Source organism: Maniola jurtina, chromosome 5 (assembly GCF_905333055.1).
Source record: "Maniola jurtina chromosome 5, ilManJurt1.1, whole genome shotgun sequence".
NCBI classification, from domain to species: Eukaryota; Metazoa; Arthropoda; class Insecta; order Lepidoptera; family Nymphalidae; genus Maniola; species Maniola jurtina.
This window is the reverse complement of record NC_060033.1, coordinates 11,629,428-11,649,681: the sequence shown is the minus strand read 5'-3', so window position 1 is coordinate 11,649,681 and position 20,254 is coordinate 11,629,428. Positions and strand designations below refer to the sequence as shown.

Here is a 20,254-nt window from a genome sequence, read left to right as displayed (position 1 = left end):
TATTTCTTGTGCGATGGTACGGAACCCTTCGTGTGCGAGTCCGACTCACACTTGACGGATTTTGGTACAGACATGACCCCGAATCTCGTAAGTTACAGAAGTACCTACCTACCTATTAAACTCGTCACCTTAATTCTGTTGATTGAAGAATTAAACTCCATTCTGGTACTCGCTTTGGTAGCGTCGCGTGTCAGAAACAGTTAAACTTCTGAATAGTTTGTAGTCAAGGCATTAACTAACACTGACTTTAACTGAGTAACAGGATAACGTTCCAGGTAAAATTGTGTAATTTGATGCAATTTGCTGTCACAATCTATTCAAGGAGCTTTGTTATGTTTTAACAATAGAAGGTTTTCAGTCTCTGATCAAGCTATCTGACTTTACCTCATAGTAAACCATAAAATTGTTAACAGAATGATTAAGTATCAACCTAGTAGCTACCTATAAACCTCTAAAAAGTTATGTATTTTGCCTCTTTTGTAAAGTTTTGACTGAAGGCATTGATTTTAGGATCCTTCACACATCGCCTTCACATCTTCAAAACTTAAAGTATGACAAGCGGTTAACAAGACAGTTTAATCAAAACAACCTGTAATTATCGTTAACCACCATAAAAGTAGCCGTCAGATGAAACGTCAGTCACAACAAGGTCGATTTACCTTAATTTCTTGAACTTGATCTCGCGTGAACCTTGACGAAATCCAATTTGGCCGAAATGCCCGCATCCAATTTGAGGGATACTTACCACGAACAGATAGCCTGGGATTCCGCCCGCGTATTATAATAATATGTCTGCGTTATATTCGAACCTATATAATACGACCTATTACTTACTACCCACATACCATCCTCAAAGTGAAACTTGGGGTTCATTATGAGAAAAGCTACTCTGTAAGTCGTTTCATTTATTTATGGATCCGTACTAAAATAGTAAAAAATAAACTTTTATGCAGTAATCCAAAGAGTTAAAATTTTAACAGATTGCATTTCTATTGCCGTTATAAGAACTAATAAAAAATATTCAAAATGACAGCCATGTAAATTAAATTTAACAGTACATAAACTTATACGATAGTACGGAACCATTCGTGTGCGAGTCTGACGCACTTTTGATCGTTTGTCAGGGGTCCGTACCTCAAAAGGAAAAACGGAACCCCTATAGGATCACTTTGTTGTCTGTCTGTCTGTCTGTCTGTCCTTTCGTCCGTCGTGTCTGTCAAGAAAACTATAGGGTACTTCCCGTTGACCTAGAATCATGAAATTTGGCAGGTAGGTAGGTATTATATTTTCTAAGTAAGATAACTATACCAAGTGGAGTATCATATGAAAGGGCTTTACCTGTGCATTCTAAAACAGATTTTTATTTACTTTTATGTAAAATAGTTTTTGATTTATCGTGAAAAATGTTGGAAAAAATACCCGAGCACGGAACCCTCGGTGCGCGAGTCTGACTCGCACTTGGCCGGTTTTTTAAAAGCTTTGTTGCTTTCGTGAGCTTTGTCAGATTCTGTTCTCTAAAAATCTAAAACTATGAACTCAGCTAAATTAAGATATGAAGTAAATATGAGGGTGAATTAGCGAACGAGCACTGCCAAATGTCCTGCAAGTTTGATGAAAACGGACAGAACAAAGGCATTAGTACTCAACCCTCTTCTCTGTCCCCAAACGTTACTCGCTCTCTTTATTGTAGATCTAAACTTAGATTGCTTTTATAGATGAGTGTAGGTACTAGAAATAGAGCGATTATACTTCTTATTGATACTCTATAGAGTATAATAATACATAGTTTTAATATATCCAAAAAAAAAATTACCACTTTTATAATTTTTACAATATTATTTGTACTACTGTCTACAGTCTACACCATGATCTTAATTTTTTGATTTTATATCTTAATTCTTACGCTAAGATCATAAAACAGTATTTTAAACGGTCAGTAAATATTTGAAGTTATGTTATGGCAATTAACTTATTTTTGATTTACATATTTTTTATACATGATTTACCTATAGTACCTAATAGCTTTTACAAAAAAAAATTTTTGATTTTTATTTTCATATTTCAGTATTTTACTAAGTTTCGTTATTTTATTCTTTCTTTAGAAAAATAATTTATTTTTTTCCATTTAGGTGCTGCTTACTACGAAATGCAAGTCAAGAAATCTATCGGTCTATATCACTTTTGAAATGGTTCAAGTTCAACAAAAGAGATGCGCATATAAGCACATTTTGTGCTTTTTATAAACCAGCAGCAAGAAGGGGTAGGATGTTTTCATTACACAGTTTCAAATATAGCACACAAAAGGGGAGTTAAGTGTTTTCTAACGCGCTCACTAATTTGTTATTCTTTGGATCTAAACATGATGTAAACATTCGTCAGTTGAAGTAGTAACATGTGTACAGTTGACTTGACGAGTAGACTTGAGTTTTGCTTTTGTTTGAGTATTCTGAGACTGTTACGTAACTTGTCGGACGTACGTACTGCTCTTGAATCCAAAATAACTTTCCTCATCATGTCAATCTCATCATGTGGACATCCACTATTGGATGACTTTGCCTAATGAGAGTCACTCTAATCCTCAGCTTTTGTTCATCTAGCAACTTCCCATCATTATCTTCTCTTTCTATGTAGAGTATTTATAGGTCCATGATGGTTGACTTGACGAGACAACAAGTTTTGTGTTCGTGTGAGAATTCTGAGTCTGTTACGTAAATTGTCGGACGTACGCGTTTGAGTCAAAATAACTTTCCTCATCATGCCAAACTAGCCATCTACTTTTGGATGACTTTCCCTAAGAAGGGTGCGAATTTGGCTCGTGCAAACACACACTACAAGCCCGTACGAAACGAGTCAAATTCGTATGAAAACGCATCCAAAGTGCGGTTGACCTAAGACTTTTCAGCACCAACTACCATACTCATACAACTCCTACAAGCATGAAATAGTCTGTCACAGGACAGGGCATTTTAATTTGTATAATCATCATCATTATTTGTACACCTAATAAATAACTGAATTTTGAACAATTTCATCGACTTGATCCAACCATGTTTAACGTTACACAAATTAATTTTTAGTTTATGTTTCTTCAAAAAGTCCATCATTTTAGCTTTTTCTTTTAAGTGTAATATTGATCCAAGAAAAATTGCTCTGAGAATTCCGTCACATTCTCTTGAGAAACATCAAAATTTTATACTTTCGAGAACGGTCCAAGGTAACATAATAAAAGGTCTTTACCCGAGCTCGCTGCGCGCAAACATTTTGATAGAGCTTCCCTGTAATTTCTTTGCCGTACTCTCAAATTTACGTCACTCCTCTACATTTTATTGTACTTGTATAGCTACAGTACAAGTGACGTAATATTATTATATGTATAGTATTTTCCCTACGGATATTTTCATTTATAATTTGTGTTATGAATGAAAATATCGTCGTTGGTTTGTCCTTCAATCTTTCCGCAATGGAGCGACGAATCAACGTGATTTTTACACGACTGTCCAAAAAAAATGAGTAATGATTTCAGGATTCATGTAAATGAATTTATTTATTCCATCATATCTTGTAAAATGCGTGAACACATGATGTATGGACTATGTGTGGACACTTAACAGCGAGGCAGCGTTATACCGTTGGCATAAATCTGTCTTTAACCGAACTTAAGTCTAAGCAAAGTCAAAGTGCGCTCTATAGATTTCAACCGTAGAGTGGATTTCAGAAATTCCACATATACCTAAGTGAAACCCGGCGAGAGTGAGGGTTAGCTAGTTTAATTATAAAAGAAAATACCTACCTTATATTTTTCCTTTCTCTATATAACATTGTATACTTAGCACCGCGGGACGCTAATGTTCCGGGCCGGGGTGTATTTATGAGAATAATCGATAGATACGATCTACCCTGGGGGCTTGCGGGGAAACAACGCTGGAAAAATAACAGTGTTGTTCGTTAAGTGTAGAAGGAAATAATGAAAATCATTGGCAAAACTAAAGCGGTTTACATAATACATACTTAGGTAACCAGCTAAAGCGTAGCATGTGTCTATGATGTTTAGATATTTAGATTATAGAGCCCGCTACCTACGTAGGTAGTTGATATTTTGCATGGACACGTACGCGACAAGTTGAAATGGCAGTGGGGGGGGGGGGGGGGGGGGGGGGGCGAACTCTATATATATATCTAGCGAATATGTCACTCTTCAAGTCTTTAACGATACCCAAGCAAAAAATCACGTCAATTCGTTGCTCTGTTGCGACGTGACCCAAAAAGAGGGGTGTTATAAGTTTGACGTGTTAACTAATGAACCGATTTTAATTTAGTTTTTTTTTGTTTGAAAGGTGGCTTGTTCGAGAGTGTTCTTAGCTATAATCCAAGAATATCGGTTCAGCCGTTTGAAAGTTATCAGCTATTCTCTAGTTATTACTGTAACCTTCACTTAATGGGGGTGTTATAAATTTTTAATTTATACTTGTAACAAAATAAACTTTCTTTATTGTAGGGTATATAAGAAGAATTCTCGTTCATTAATTATTATTATTGGAGTACTTTCATTTTATCCCATAAAATATCACATTACAGTGCCTTAGTCGCTAATGTTCTAGTTCGGTACAATTTATGGGGTGTCCCCGGGTGTAGCGAGCTAGCAGCCGTCAAAAAATACTTTGATGTGGCATTCAAAAAGTAAGGGGTGGGACGTAATTGACTCCTTTGTGAAGAGTTGTGTGCATTAGAAAAACGAACGATTTCGTAATAGCTTTTTTAACTTGTTTAACGTTCCCTAGTCGTATTTTGTATAGAAAATTGAATTTTCTTCTACTTCACATTTTTTATCATTTTTAGGGTAGGCTGAAGGATGCTAAAGATACCTATTACTAAGCCTCCGCTGGCCGTCCATCCGTCTGTCAGCGGGCTGTATTTCATGAACCAATAACTAATAGTTAACAAGATTTAATAAAAACACTCGGGTTTTTGTGGGTCCCTCAAGATTTCTTATTCCTTTGGTTTTATGGTTATTCAGAGGTTTGACCAATCAAAAATGAAAATCATTGGAGAACGAGAGTACGGTAGTGGTACATAGATAGTATTTTTAAACATCTTTTAGTTTACGGCTAGGTAGTCTTATTAGCTACTGTAGGTTTTATTATCCGCTAAGGCCTCATTCGCACGAGAGCTTTTTTAACGTCAGTTCAAAAAGCGTTCAAATACAATAAATGCATTCCCAAGTCTGTCACTGTTCACACGTCAACGCTTTTTTAACGCGTCAAATTTTGTATTGTCAGCGCAACGCCAGGTCTTAACGCAACGCTTTTTTAACGCTCGTGCGAATTAAGGCTTAGATTAATCATAGATTAATACTTTATTATGTTGTCGAATAAATAAACTTATGCAAAAGAGTTTCGGTGTTATCGACGCACACGACTTTATTGGATAAAGGCGCAAATTTAATTTCCTGCCGGGAAGTGATGATGTAATCTATGAAACGCGCTTGCTTATTGTGAGCGTCATATAATATCGAAAGCATATAGACGTCGATACAGAGTTTCATTCCATACCAGTACTCACAAAACGGGAAACATATTGTATTTCTTTGCATGAAATGGCAACACCATTAGGATCGATTAAGAGATCTCGAAGACCCCAAATATGCGCTGAGATAACCACCGAAGGGATTTTATAAGGTGAAAATCCTACAAAACCTGACGTCTTTCCAAGGACCTTGGGAATCTTAAGATTTGACCCCGTTAACGGTCCTATACACTAAACATGCTCACGAATTATCCTTATTTAATGTATTAAACAGCAACGTTTTGAGAAACAAAAAATAGTGTAGTAAGTTGAAAAGGTGATCTTCTTTTAGAGTCTTTCGGATTTGACGAAAATACCATATTTATCCAAAGAAAAAATGTGACACATTGCTAAAATCACGAAAAATCAACCAAAATGCATTGTAAAGTTTCCGTAAATATGATTTGCCTACTGCAATAAACACGAAACAAAAATCGTTTTTACTAATGTAAGAAAATGAAGTAGAATTAGCGTTCTTATTTTTTACTTGAGTCCTTTCATTATTTAATGAAAAATATTCTAACATTCTAAATATTTCCACAAAAATTCCCCATACAAAATCGTATGGGATCTTTGTCACTGATATAATACAGACACGGCCTGGCTTAGAATTTCATTCCGCCAAGGGCTCTCGGAGCAGGCGCACGCCGCTCGTCGCCCCGTCAGGATTTCCCGCGAAATTTAGATCGACTCGCCGTGTTTTTGCACATTGGAGCAAAAACGAGAAGTAAATAAAAATTTACTTGATAAAATTATAACGTATTTAGATCGAAACTACTTATTTACTAAGATAAATTTTGGCATTTTTATGGTTCTGCAGCCAAAGAATGTCAACGGAACCCTAAGCCTTCGCTAAAATTAAAAATACATCATCGTCATCATGATCACCCCTTTCCTGACCCACTACTGAGCCTCCTCAAAAAGTATATAAAGTTTTTATCTTTTACGATGGTACGGAGCCCTTCGTTTGCTAGTCTGACTAGCACTTGACTGGGTTTTTCTTTCTAACTTGAGTGTTTTTCGGAGGTCGGTCAAAAAACTAACTAAGTGCGAGTCGGACTCACACACGAAGGGTTCTGTATCTTGGTACACGATATAACACTGTTTACCTAGGTACCAACTTTTAATATTTTTATTAATTAGCATGGTGGCCATTTTGAAATTTTTGTTATTTGGATTGGCAAAAACGTAAATCCATGTGAGTGAAGGTCCGGGTATCAAGTAATGCGCAATAAACGCGCGAGCGAAGCGAGCCTACTTTTTTATATTTTTACAAAAAATCTATATTAATATTAGCGAAAGTACCTTTCAGGGATCATCTTCTTACCCAAAATTTGATTCTATTCAGAGACAGATTGCAGCGCGAGTGAAGCGAGCACAAAATCGCAGAACAATTTATTATGCATTTTAATAACAATTTCCTGTTGTCTGGGATTTCAGGGGGTGGAGGGGTTGGGAGTACAAACCCCCTGCCTACAGCCATGTATAGATTATACCCTTAAAATCAAATAGTTCCTACGGGATTTTGAAAAACCTAAATCCACGCGGATGAAGTTGCGGACGTCAACCAGTTATAAAATATTTAAAAAATTCTTGTAGGTTCACAAACGTATTAGTTGAGTGCTACCGTTAAATTTGTTTACGTGAAGTGCATTTTCATGCAGATTACATCTTATTTATGACGGAACGTCTACTTTGTTTGACCACATGCTACGATAAAATTTTTTGTAACATTATCACCTTCACGTGAACCTAATAAGAACTGCCATAGTATACCATGACGTGTGGACGGTATTAAACTTATTTTACGAGGTACCATCTAGTTTTTTCTACGAATCTTATAGTTTTATCATAGACTAGCCGATGCCCGCGACTTCGCCCGCGTGTATTTAGGTTTTTTGAAATCCCGTGGGAACTCTTTGATTTTCCGGGATAAAAAGTAGCCTATGTGCTAATCCAGGATATTATCTATCTCCATTCCAAATTTCAGCCAAATCCGTCCAGTAGTTTTTGCGTGAAGGAGTAACAAACATACACACACACACACACACACATACAAACTTTCGCCTTTATAATATTAGTGTGATAGCAATCCACCCGGCTTCGCACGGGTAGCTTATCAAAGTTTTCGTAAGGATCTCTATTTTTTTTTAAATTAGATAATAGCTTATGTCACTCAGGATTAATGTAGTTTTCTATTGGTGAAAAAAATTTCAAAATCGGTTCAGTAGTTCCAGAGATTACTCTCTACAACCAAACTTACACACTTTACCTTTTTATAATTTTAATATAGATAATTATCTATAATATATACTTACCCCTGGTTTATATCACAAAAAAAAAAAAATATTTTATTATAAACTCGAAAATTGAAAATTTTGTCATAGTCGATTAAATCGGCGCGGCGGCCCACTGTGCTTTCATAAAATAATAGGGGAGCGAGCCGGTTGTTACCTACTCGCGCTATGATACCTACCATCGACATCGGATGGCGGCGTTTAGGGCTCTTAACAAAAAATGCACTCGTCCTAACGCCGCGGCCGACGAGGAAGCGATTAGCTATCGACTTTTCTGTCTCTCAAGAAACATACCGTGTGATTCCGTGTCAATAAAATCGTGTTGATGTCTATGTGTAAGTCGTAGACTATGCACACTGCCGACGAGAACTTTCTCCACTAGTTTAGTGACAATTGCTAGCAAAAAACAACTCGCTCAAAGATGATCTCTTGGCGGTCAAAATATTCGCATAGTTTCCGCAGGGATTATAATGTATGTCTCGAGCACAGAGTTCGGAATGAGCTTAGCTTAATTCTAAGCTGGGTTATCGATCGACCGGCGCGAGTAATCGCCCGTCGCACTCGCATACTCGCTCATCGCGCAACAGTAACAGTATCAATCTTATGATTTATTTAGCACTTACTCCTCTTTTGATACATTGGATTTAAAATTAGACATTTAAAGGTGCCAATTCAACTTTGACTCTTTCTCAAAAGTCTAAAAAAATCTCTGAATAAAAACATTTCGCAGAAAATGTATTTTGCCCCTCCTTCTAGGTTTAATCAACTAAAACACCCCACGTTATTGGGCCCATAACAAATAACAATAACAATCGACACTTCAATTCAATAAGTGCGTCATACAGTTTTGCTCCTGACCCTTGAACTAATTAATTTTCTCAATTATGGTATGGTCACGTGGGAGGTTTCCCAAGGGGTAATGATTACTGTTACGTCACACGTTATAAAAAGTTATTAACAACGCTCTTTATAAATAGTAATTGTTTTCTTTGATCGAGTTCAATAAGCTTCAATATTCGGGAAGCCCAAATACCGATTTTCAATGTAACTTTCAAAAATGACGGACTTTTATATTAAGTTTAATCCCCTTAGGGGTGGATTTCCCGAAAATCGTGATATACTTGTTTCCTTATTTTTAACCGAATGCCAACTTCTGTGGATATAACTTGAAAAAAAAAAAAACTGACTTTCATGCAAACTCATCCCCTGTTCAATCATATTACGGATATGTTTTTAAAGAAATCCTTTCTTAGTGAGTGCTTATGATATTATTTAAAAGAAACCTACCGTCAAAATGTTAAGTTTTTAACTCCAGCGGTTTAGGCTGTTCGTTGATAGATTAGTCAGTCAGTCAGGATAAGTATGTTTAGATGTATAGATAGATTGAGCGATTGTCTTATGGCTGCAGTACGAAGTTACATTACAGTGTAGACTTAAAATGGCATACCTACAGAATTCAGTCATAATCCCTAAAATTATCAGCTTACACACGTAAGTATTAAACATCTGCCCTAACAAGCTTAATTAATTTACACCACGACAATATGGCCGTACGAGGGGTTCGTATGAAATATTATTCGTATAAACAATCGCTATGGAAAGTATCAAGTCCATTAACAGTACAAGGGGTGAGAATAAATAAACTGGGGGTGGCGCGATACGAGGGGCATTTGACAGGTTTCACGGGTGATTTGTTGCGTGATTTTATGGGTATTTCGGTTATTGGATGCCTGCGACCACGTTCGTGATAGAAAACACTTCAATTCTTTGTGGCCCTTTGAGGCATTCTCAGGCTTCAGCGTAAATTCATCATTAAAAGACTAGAAAGTAGTAGTTCAACAAGAATTGAAATTGTTTCAGATGGACATTAAAAGTACAGCCTAGGATATGCATTTTTAGCTAAGCTTTGGGTTTCCTATAATCCCTACATAGTGAGCGTTCAAAAAACCATCTAGAAAATCACGTCATCTGGTTTCAAAACACAAGACTATGTGACTGCCATCTGCAATACTATCCTAGGAAATCAAAGTTTTCTGGAGGCCAAGTTCATAAGTACAAACGTTGACAGTTTAAATACAAATAATTTTATAGTATACTAGCAATCCGCCCGGCTTCGAACGGGAGCAATGTAAATACTAATATGGTGCAAGTATTTTTCAAAGAATAAGAAGATTTTCGAAGAAAGCTCTTGGTTTGATTTTTTCCGACATCTTGGACACTTATTATTATTTCAACAAATTAATACAAAACAATATTAAATATATTAATATGTGTAAACCTTCATTTTAAATCACTCTATCTATTGATGAAAACTTATATAACAAATTACAGTAACGATCTATTTCGTGTTGATTGTTATCATAAATTAATTTCAGTACTCGAAATTAATTCAATAATCAACACAAAATATTAATTAATTTCTCTACCTGTGGAGGAAATATAAACAAATCATGAAATCAAACAACCCTTTTGGTAAGTAAGTACCAACGCAAAATTAATTTATTATGTTGTTAATTATACTTAACATCAACGTTTAAAATCGTTAGATTTCGGATCGTGTAACAAATTTTGAGGAAAAGGTTTATTTGAGGTTATTACCCGGTCAAAGATCTACCACAAGATTTACCTGGGGCTGCGAAGGCAAAAGAAGTATGACCAATTCATAATATTATGTGGCATCTTATAAAGTTCATGGAAAGCATAAAAGTTCCTAGCAATAATACAAACATAACAAATTGCTATGGTACTACTTTGTTTAAGTGGAGACTTAGGTTATAATAATAATAATAATAATAAACATTTATTTCGGACTATTCCATTCATCCATATAGTGTTAGTAACAGGGTCTTATGAACTATGTTAGTGATTAAATTAAATTAAATTAAATTAAATCAAATCAAGTCAAATTAAATCAGATTAAATTAAATCAAACCAGATTAAATTAAATTAAATCAAATCAGACCAAATTAAATTAAATTAAAATAAATTAAATCAAATTAAATTCAACTAAACTAAATTACATTATTATTAATTGTCAAATTAGGCTCAGTTCATGTAGCTTCGGGACCACTGGGTGTTCATATGTATGTACACCCAGTGCTTCATAAAGGGGTTTTCCCACTTTGCAGCCAATGTGTTCAAAATACTGTTGGAGCTCCCGCGCACTTTGCTCATCACAGATGCAGCTCTTTTTCTCATGATTGCGTAAAAGTCGTCTGTATGAGCCTCTGCGAACATCTGTGATGCACTGCACCAGCGCGGCAGCCCCATCAGTACCCTGAACCCATTGTTGTACTGCACACGTAGGTCGCTGTAGGCCCTATGGGTATACGTCACCCACAGGCTGCACGTGTAAAATGTTTGGCAGTACGCTTTAAATAAAGTAAGCTTTACCTCCCTATTACACCGTGCAAACCTGCGGGCTAGAGTATTGCATCGGACCGCCAACGCCCTACGCTCCCTCTCAATGTCTCTAACATCAGACATATCGTCTGTCACAATGTGCCCCAAATATTTAAACTCAGTCACTCTCTTAAGTGCAACTCCGTTAAGGGTTATAAGTAATCTTTTATTTTTCCTTTATTGTTTTTTTCTTTTTGACTAGTATTCCGACATATATATCAATTTCGCTAATAGCTCTTACATGTTTACTTATCTGTACCTAGTCTACAACCTACGTCCTATTTCGTATGGCGCCTCAATTATATAAATTGCTCCACAGTTACGAAGATGGGCTATTAGCTATATTTGGTGCTACATTTTGCCGAATTCACTCCAAGTTTGCTAAGTAATTACTTAGTGGCATGCTTATATTCGGATTATGAGATAAGGGAACGAAAGATTTATCATATAGCCATAATAGGTAGAGACCTGAAATTTTCACAGAATATGTATTTCGATTGCCGCTATAACAACAAATACTAAATATTTCATAATGACTGCCATAACGAAAATGTTATTTCGTGTACGGAACCCTTCCTGTGCGAGTCCGACTCGCACCTCACCGATTTTTTACCCGACTACGGCAAAGCCGAAAGGATTTACCATTATGAAAACAGTGAAATTGTTGTTTATGGCTTTGTTGTGCCTTTTTCCAGATTAAAAAAATTGCAGAGTGAATTATTATTTAATGTTCATTGCTTTTCTTTTTCTTTTCAGGTAAGTTGTGCCGTCAATGTTAGAGACTAGAGTGATGGCTTAGTCGTTAAAGACTTAATTGCATTCCGCCCTAAGGAGACTTCTTTATATGTATTATCTGATCCGGAATTTGAAGGGTAAGTAATCTTTCATATTGAAAATAAGAACCAGATCATACATAGAGGATATTATATCATCAAGTTAAACAACGAAACACAAGACACATAAAGAAAACCGAACCGATAATAGTTTATTCCTCGTGAGCCTCAGAGCTTATTATTATAATTATAACTTTTGGCTATGATTCGGCTGTTCTTGACTACCGTCGTCACTTCGTCAACCGTATTGGTAAGGTAGGTATTCTTACGTCTTACTTTTTTTTTGATCTTGCACCGGCTGTATCTAGTGGCTTATTGTAATTTGTATAATAAGCACCAAAAGTACATCTAAAAGGGGAGAGAGCCTGTGACGGTCAAACCTTAGTTATTTTATAAAAGCTGAAAGTTTCTATGCGCATTATCCCCAATACAGGTAGCAACAATCAGCAACTATGAAGTTTGGATCATCGTGACAGATAACAGGTAGATACTCGTAACCAATAATATTATGCATATTATTTATTACGAGTATCTACCTACCTTACCTTACCTAGTAGTAGGTAGTTGTTGCTACCTGTATTGGGGATAATGCGCATAGAAACTTTCAGCAGTTATGAAATAACGAAGTTCTAGCCTTCACGCGCTCTTAGTCTAATCCTACAAACATGATTTTGTTGTGGCAGCTGTTAAAATAAAACTGTCACGCAACATAACGTCATTGTGCCGCTTCCGCAAACGTAGCATTATCCGCAAAGCCTATTACGGTGACATTAATTTCGTTTCAGGCCGCTCTCTTTCAATTTGCGCCACAAACAACATTAGGGTCCCGCCACACATATCCGGACCGGCACATTTTGATATTCAATCGAGGCAATATATCTGTTCACACATATTCCCGATTGACATTATAGAGGGCATTGGCGTCTTCTGTTTTGTCTGGATTTATAAGATAGTAATTTTAAAATTTCCATAAATCACGGCTCTTGGCGAAACGGGCATACAGATTTTAATGATTTTTCAATTATTGACACGTGTCAAATGAGAAACAAATATAATAGGTATTATATTCCTCCGTCCTTACTCCTTTGTCATTCCCGATCAATTATACCGTTATAATCTAGTCCAATAAAAACGAGCTTTTAAACAAAATAAGGAGTTCGTCGTTGAAGTAGATCATTCTCATTGGAGCAGATGTCTACTTTTGATGTATTGCATTTACACTTGCCTGTCTCACCTGTCTGTCGAATATTGCCGGGACGAAATTGTGTAGGAGCACCCTTAAGTTCACGGGTCACGACCTCGTAACTGTAAAAATGTTCCATAATTCTTTCTCTCTCCATACTTTAGTGCCTTACGCTGTTTTAACCGCTGATAAAAAGGGATGTTTTCGTTCGTAGCGCCTTATCAGGGCCTACTTATTATCCAAGCCATATTGGGTAGGAAAACGAAGTGCTATGTTCTGTTTGATACTTAAATTGAAGTTTCGGTGTGCCTGGTTATGTTGGTTACTATTACCCAAATACAATATAAAATAACGTAGTAATCACCCTCCTACGTTTGTATGACAAAAGCACCGGCTTGTGTCACCTTGATGAACTCTTCAAGATGCGCAAGGAAATTGCGAAACTCAGGAAAGTCTAGATTCTAGACTCATCACAACTAAAGTCTAACTACCCTCAACGTGTGCAGTATGTTTGCACGAAATACAATTTCACGCGAGTTGCAACGTATGTTTCGACTGAAATTGGATTAAACACTACAGTCAAGTGATTTAAATTTAAAGCTCGAAAAGCTCGATTTAATAAAGTTAGAAACTTATTCGAATGCATTCAGTTTCCGGAGCAAGTTTTATGAGGCTCTACTATGTTTTTCTTTTTAGTTTTATCCATTAGGAGCTTTGAATTGCCCGCACGCTGTAGCAGAGTATGTCGAACTTTGGATACTGTCTTGACTCTTGACCTTAAGGATTAGTAAGGTATTTCAATTTTTAAGTATTTAGCGGTTCAAGGTATCTAACGGTTAGTTGCCTTAAAATTACCAAGTACTTTGCGCATTCAAATTAGCCTAGAAACAAGCTTTAAGTAAATTCAAACTACAGTCAGTAGGTAGTACCTATCAGTAAATAGTACACCACACTGATATTATAAAGGCAAAAGTTTGTGTGTATGTGTGTGTATGTTTGTTACTCCTTCACGCAAAAACTACTTAACGGATTGGGCTGAAATTTAGAATGGAGATAGATTATACCCTGGATTAGCACATGGGCTACGTTTTATCCCGGAAAATCAAAGAGTTCCCACGGGATTTTTAAAAACCTAAATCCATGCGAACAAAGTCGCGGGCATCAGCTAGTATCGATATATGTTAGGGTCCCAAGGTGTAGCACCTTGGCGACAACCTTGACACAATGGCGACCTCGCACAGAAAAACCCTCAGTAGGTTGACAGACGGCATCAAACGAGTCGCAGAGAGCCGCTGGATTTATGCTGCGCAATACCCTACAAGAAATCTATGTCCATATGTGAACGTTTTTTGATAATTTGGGTATGATGAATTACCCCAGCTGGGAATAGAACCTGGCACACTTTAACATTACAGCTCTCTATTTAATAGGTATTTAGATTGATGATGGTGATGAGCTTAATGCAATAACCATAAGGTTCGTAAATTAGACTTTAAATCACACACTTATTGTCTTTTGAACAAGCATTTTTCTGCTGGCTATAAGAACTGGTAGAGTTGAAATGAATTTTGTTTAGCGCTACAGTTTTTCTCATCACTTTCAATTAACGTGAACCGCTTTAGTTACACAACTTGTTTTATTAAGAAAATTTTAGCCTTAGCTTAGACGCAAAAAGAATGTTATGAGTTTAACGCCACAACTAACCCTTAAATAATGAAATTACTTGCTCCGCTAACAATTCATCCCATTATATTGTTCCTAGGCGGGGTGATACGCTAACGCAGTGTCTAACACTGAATAATTGCCATCCAGCTCATTTGAAATTTATTTTTAATCCATTGAAGGTTTTCTACGAAAAAATATTTCCATATCACTCAGTGACGCAGCTGTGTAGAACCAACCAATGTCAAATGAGCTCGGTGGCTATCATTTTGTGCTAGACACTAAGTTCGCAAATCACCCCACTGATGCCGATACATTGGTGGAGATTAGGGACACTCGTAAAACATATTTTAATATTTTTTTAATGATGTGACCACTAATTCGCGGTTTTCAGATTTATTCCTGTATCTGTGCTATACGACCTACCTACCTGCCAAATTTCATGATTCTAGGACAACGGGAAGTACCCTATAGGTTTCTTGACAGATAGACAGACAGACAGACAACAAAGTGATCCTATAAGGGTTCCGTTTTTCCTTTTGAGGTACGGAACCCTAAAAATGTTAAGAGCACGCAACAACAATAATTGTACTACAATAGTTTTTATTATTCAATTTAATCCAAACGGTTCTTGACATTAGAGAGTGTAATCGTGTTTCTAATCAGAGCAATTAATGTTGCCCCGCTATCCAAGATAATAAAACGTTGGGCGTTATCTCCAGATCGCTCTTTACGGGAAATCGAGGGGAAGTTGAGTTAACAAGTGTCAGTGAATTTTGGTTGATGCATACTCTCCTCAAGATTGTCTTAAGACATCGGAAAAATATTATATCCTTTCGAATCATAGTACTATTTAAATTTTCTACAATATGAGACATCTTCTACTCTTTTGTTTCGCCAAGTAATAATGATCTGTTGGGATACTACATGGAGTTTCTTCAGCTAGAAAGTGCATTTCTTGTCTATCAGGTCTTCAGTTTCCTTGGACCTTTCTTGCTGTAATTATTTTAAATTGATAAATCGGTGTCAGGCATGTTAGCCTAATAGTATTAAAAAAATCTACGTTTTGTTTAAGCTATTTCCATGATAGCTTTAATATCCTTTTCTCCTTGTAAATTATTATTTTCCATATCTTTTAAACGAAAGTTGTAGGCAGATGCCTTGTCGTATGTCTGAGTTGATCTGAACTATACGCAGTTGGGAATAAACGAGTGATTGTCGTACCTCACGCAACACTTCATGTCTGAGCAACATCACCTTTCCCTGGCAGCTAAATTGTTGGAATTAGTTCTTTGTACTCTATCAATAGTCACGCTTTTGTAGTTATAGGCGTTGGTGCTTGGGTTTATGGTCAATGTAATGCACGAATACAATCAACAACCACTTCCAGTATTAACAGCTCTTTCGATCAAAAAATTTTATAAGATGCGACTTATCGACAGCGAAAAATCGTTTCTTAGTTTCTAGCTCAAATATGGTGTTATTTGCTAAATATTTTTATACTCCATAGCTACTTGACCAATAAAGAAGAATACCTAATCTAATTTTCGAAAGATTCCTGTCCTCTATACCTCGTTATCTGTGTATTTGTATATCAAAATCATTAGAAACAAGTGTGAATTAAAAATTTATATCACCCCCGACAAGTGAAGGTTACAGTAATAACTAGAAAAGAGCTGATAACTTTCAAACGGCTGAACCGATTTTCTTGGATTATAGCTAAGAACACTCTCGATCAAGCCACCTTTCAAACAAAAAAAACTAAATTAAAATCGGTTCATTAGTTTAGGAGCTACGATGCCACAGACAGATACACAGATACACACGTCAAACTTATAACACCCCTCTTTTTTGGTCGGGGGGGGGGGGGGGGGGGGGGGGGATTTTTATGGAAGATATCACTTTAAAAAGTCGTTCAGGACGTAAAAGTTGTTCAGGAATCGTCAGTTAACTATCTATCGATCATTTAGTTTAATGAAGCCTGTAAGTCAATGAATACACGGCCGAAACAAACAATCGTGCAAACTTTGTCTGAGGCTCCAGAGCGTAGTAGACCGAGTTGGAACATGAGGATGAATTGATATTGTGTGCTCTAGACTTTAGCCTTTGGGGACTTTTATACCTATCTCAATAGGAAGAGTTTCAAATTAAAGTGTTGTTGAAAATAGTTCTTATAATGAGTTTGTTGTGGATATCTTCTCAGATCATGACATGTCTGAAACCCTCGTAGCTTTAATTTTCAAAATTGTCGAAAATAACTTTAATGAAAAAATTGATTATTTTTAATTTTAATGCATTGAAAAAAACCTACAGAAAAGGGCTATTTCAAACAAAAAGCGTGTTCTATGAATATGTCAAAGTTGGTTTTTTTTTAAAACAATATGCCACGTGACATCAAGTTGTGAGCTAAAACGAGTTGCACTTTGCAATTTTTTTTGTTCGAAATGATACGAATAGTGCCTAATATTACATAGAAATCGTAGCTTAACGTTTTCACAGCATTAATATCAAAATATCTTCTTAGATGGTTCTAACTTATAGACAAACATAATAATATTATTATTAGATCAAGTTGGAAGTAGTAATTAAATTGACAATCACTGAGCTGAAATAAATTGATGAGGTGTTAATTCCTTTCATTTTGACAGTATTAACATTAACATACGTATGAAATTCGATAAGGCGGAAATTACATCAAATATTGTGGTGAGTTTACAGTTTACACTCATTTTGTGCAGAGAGGCTAGATGAATATAAGCGCGCATTCACACTAACGTAAGCTAAGGTAAGGTCAGCCGCGATTGACAGTGAGCTGCCTACTCGTTTGTTGGTATTTTATAAATAACAACGTTACAAATACGTTATAACAAGATAAAGTTGAAAACTAAAACCCGACTACGATCGTCTTAATAAACATTGAAATATTATAGTACATAACATTGTTTTTCTGTCGCTTGGTATATTTTAATGTTGTAATACATGTACATTCATAAACTCAGAATTTTCTCCTCTGTCATTTGACATCCCACTCGATAGGTAAAATAGCCAAAAAAAAACATTTTGGAGACCCCTACTTTTCTGATGTAATTACCGTTAGCTCAATTTTTTTCGTATAAAATATAGCCTATGTTACCCGGACCTTTACCACGAATGATGTGACATCTCATTCATCAAATTCGGCCCAGTAGTTTAGTCGCTAAGTACCGTGGAACACACAGAATCTGGATACAAACATACATACATAGGTACATACATATATTATATAGGTATATACATACACAGACTGTTAGAATGACAATCCGTTAGAATCACAATTAAATCCGTCCTTTTGGCTTCGCCGTAGTCGGGTAAAATCATGTTATTATTAAAGATTTTTGTTTGACCTATTCGCCCTTATGATTTGCATAGTTAAGCGTATCCTTGTTAATATTGCAGACTTTTGTCGGCTGAACTTTTTGGGGATCCGTTCCCAGAAGGTCTGCAAGGTCGCTCGTAACGTGACCCATAAAAAGAATAAAACTCACTTTTAGAGGCTTTATTTATACGTCTGCTCTTATGTGCGTTTGTTATGCATCACATGAATATTTGACTGACTTTATAACACACTAACGACCCGCCCCGGCTTTGCACAGGTGCTTGGAAATAGATTATAGCTTATGCCACATAGGAAGAATTTAGCTTTCTAGAATTATACCTTTTACCGTTAAATCAAGTGATATTTAATTAAAAGAAAATAAATAATGAAAATCTTTTATTTTTGAAAGCTGTCCCACACATTACCAGTTATACCTACGGGTTAGGTTATACCCGTAGGTATAACTGGTAATATGGTAGGTATAAATGTTGAGGTGCGTGCCAGGATCGAACTCCTGACATCCCAAAAGCTGAAATCTCTAGGCAATAGGCTAGTTTACACCATATTTAATTAATACAGCATAAACACCTTTTCACAGCTAATTGTAATAAATGAGTGCACAATATCAATATAACAGCTAATCTTATCGGCTCATTGATCGCAAACCGACCAGCCGTATCAAACACTAATTGACATCTAACACCTGTTATTGCAACACAGATATGCTCTTTATAGCTTACGGTTACGACACGATTATGTTTTGACGACCTTCCTGGTGTAATAGTTAGTACCTACAGGTCTTAAAAAAAAAAAAAAAAAAAATGGGTGGGTTCGGTAAATGGTTGAAATTGTAAAATTGTGTCACCTTGAGAGCTTTCATACAGTGATCGCAAATCAAATAGTCTAATCTGAAGTTGCAACATGGTTGTCTGCACAGGTCATAGACTAACGATAAAATACATAAGCCCCGCTGAGATCTGTTCTTACTTTTGTACACTGCGTAGTTGTTATTGTTCTTAGGCGTAGTCATTATGCCTTGTGTTCACATCGGACTATATTTCCTTTTGCGACTACAGTGTATAGTAAAGTAAGAAACCCTAATATACTTTCGTAATATTCGTCTATCCTTTTGCTACAGCCATTTATTAAGAAACTATTATAGCTGTAATTTAATACAACTGCTATAGAAACTGGAAACAATTGTTACCAATACATAGGTCTGATTTCTGAAAACATTTTAAGGTACCTGCTGAACAACAAACGAGAGTCGAAAAGACTATGTTTTTTTTGGCGTCATTTTATTTCAACTTATTCAACATGTCGGATGATTTAAATAAGATTAAATTTTAGCTTCCGAAACTAATACACCGAAGCATAATGTATCAAGTTGTGTTACGCTCGCTGTAATAATATGATATATCAAGGTAAAATCAAATTCATTTGAATTAAAAATAATTATTATAATTTTATCATACTAGCTGATGCCCGCGACATCGTTGCACGGATCTACGTTTTAAAAATCCCGAGGGTATTCTTTGTTTTTCTGTAATAAAAAAAGTAGACTAGGTAATCTATGTTATCACGTTCAATTCGTTCCTACGTTGCGACGGGATTGAAGAACAAGTTAACAAACTAATAAAAAATATAAAAACCTCAGTTAGCGTAGAATGAGACTCTTTTCGCATTGCATCCGATCCGAATCCGAGAAACCTCGATCCGAAGTAGCCGTAATATTATTTGTCTGAGAGACAAGCGCACTATTCTCTGATTCGGATCGATCGGATGTAGTGCGTAAAGAGCCTTAGGGCCGGCGCACATAATATGGCGGAGCGCAGCGCAGAACATTTTTCACAGTCAAAATATTATCGACATTGTCCTCATTGAAATAATATCTAAAATCTATTGTGTATCCGTGTGGATACTCGCGCATCCGCGCGCAGTACCGCGCGTGCTCGCGCAT

The 20,254-nt window shown here is 36.2% G+C and overlaps 1 protein-coding gene and 1 long non-coding RNA gene across 5 annotated transcripts in view; both read left to right on the top strand.

Annotated features, from left to right (window-relative positions):
* Positions 1 to 20,254, top strand: part of LOC123865147 (focal adhesion kinase 1) — a 176,093-nt gene that overhangs the window by 48,697 nt on the left and 107,142 nt on the right. The gene's annotated exons all lie outside the window — the stretch shown is intronic.
* Positions 538 to 20,027, top strand: LOC123865183. The gene is made up of 3 exons (XR_006795931.1): positions 538 to 549; positions 2,797 to 2,800; positions 19,961 to 20,027. It is a non-coding gene; the product is annotated as an uncharacterized LOC123865183 (long non-coding RNA).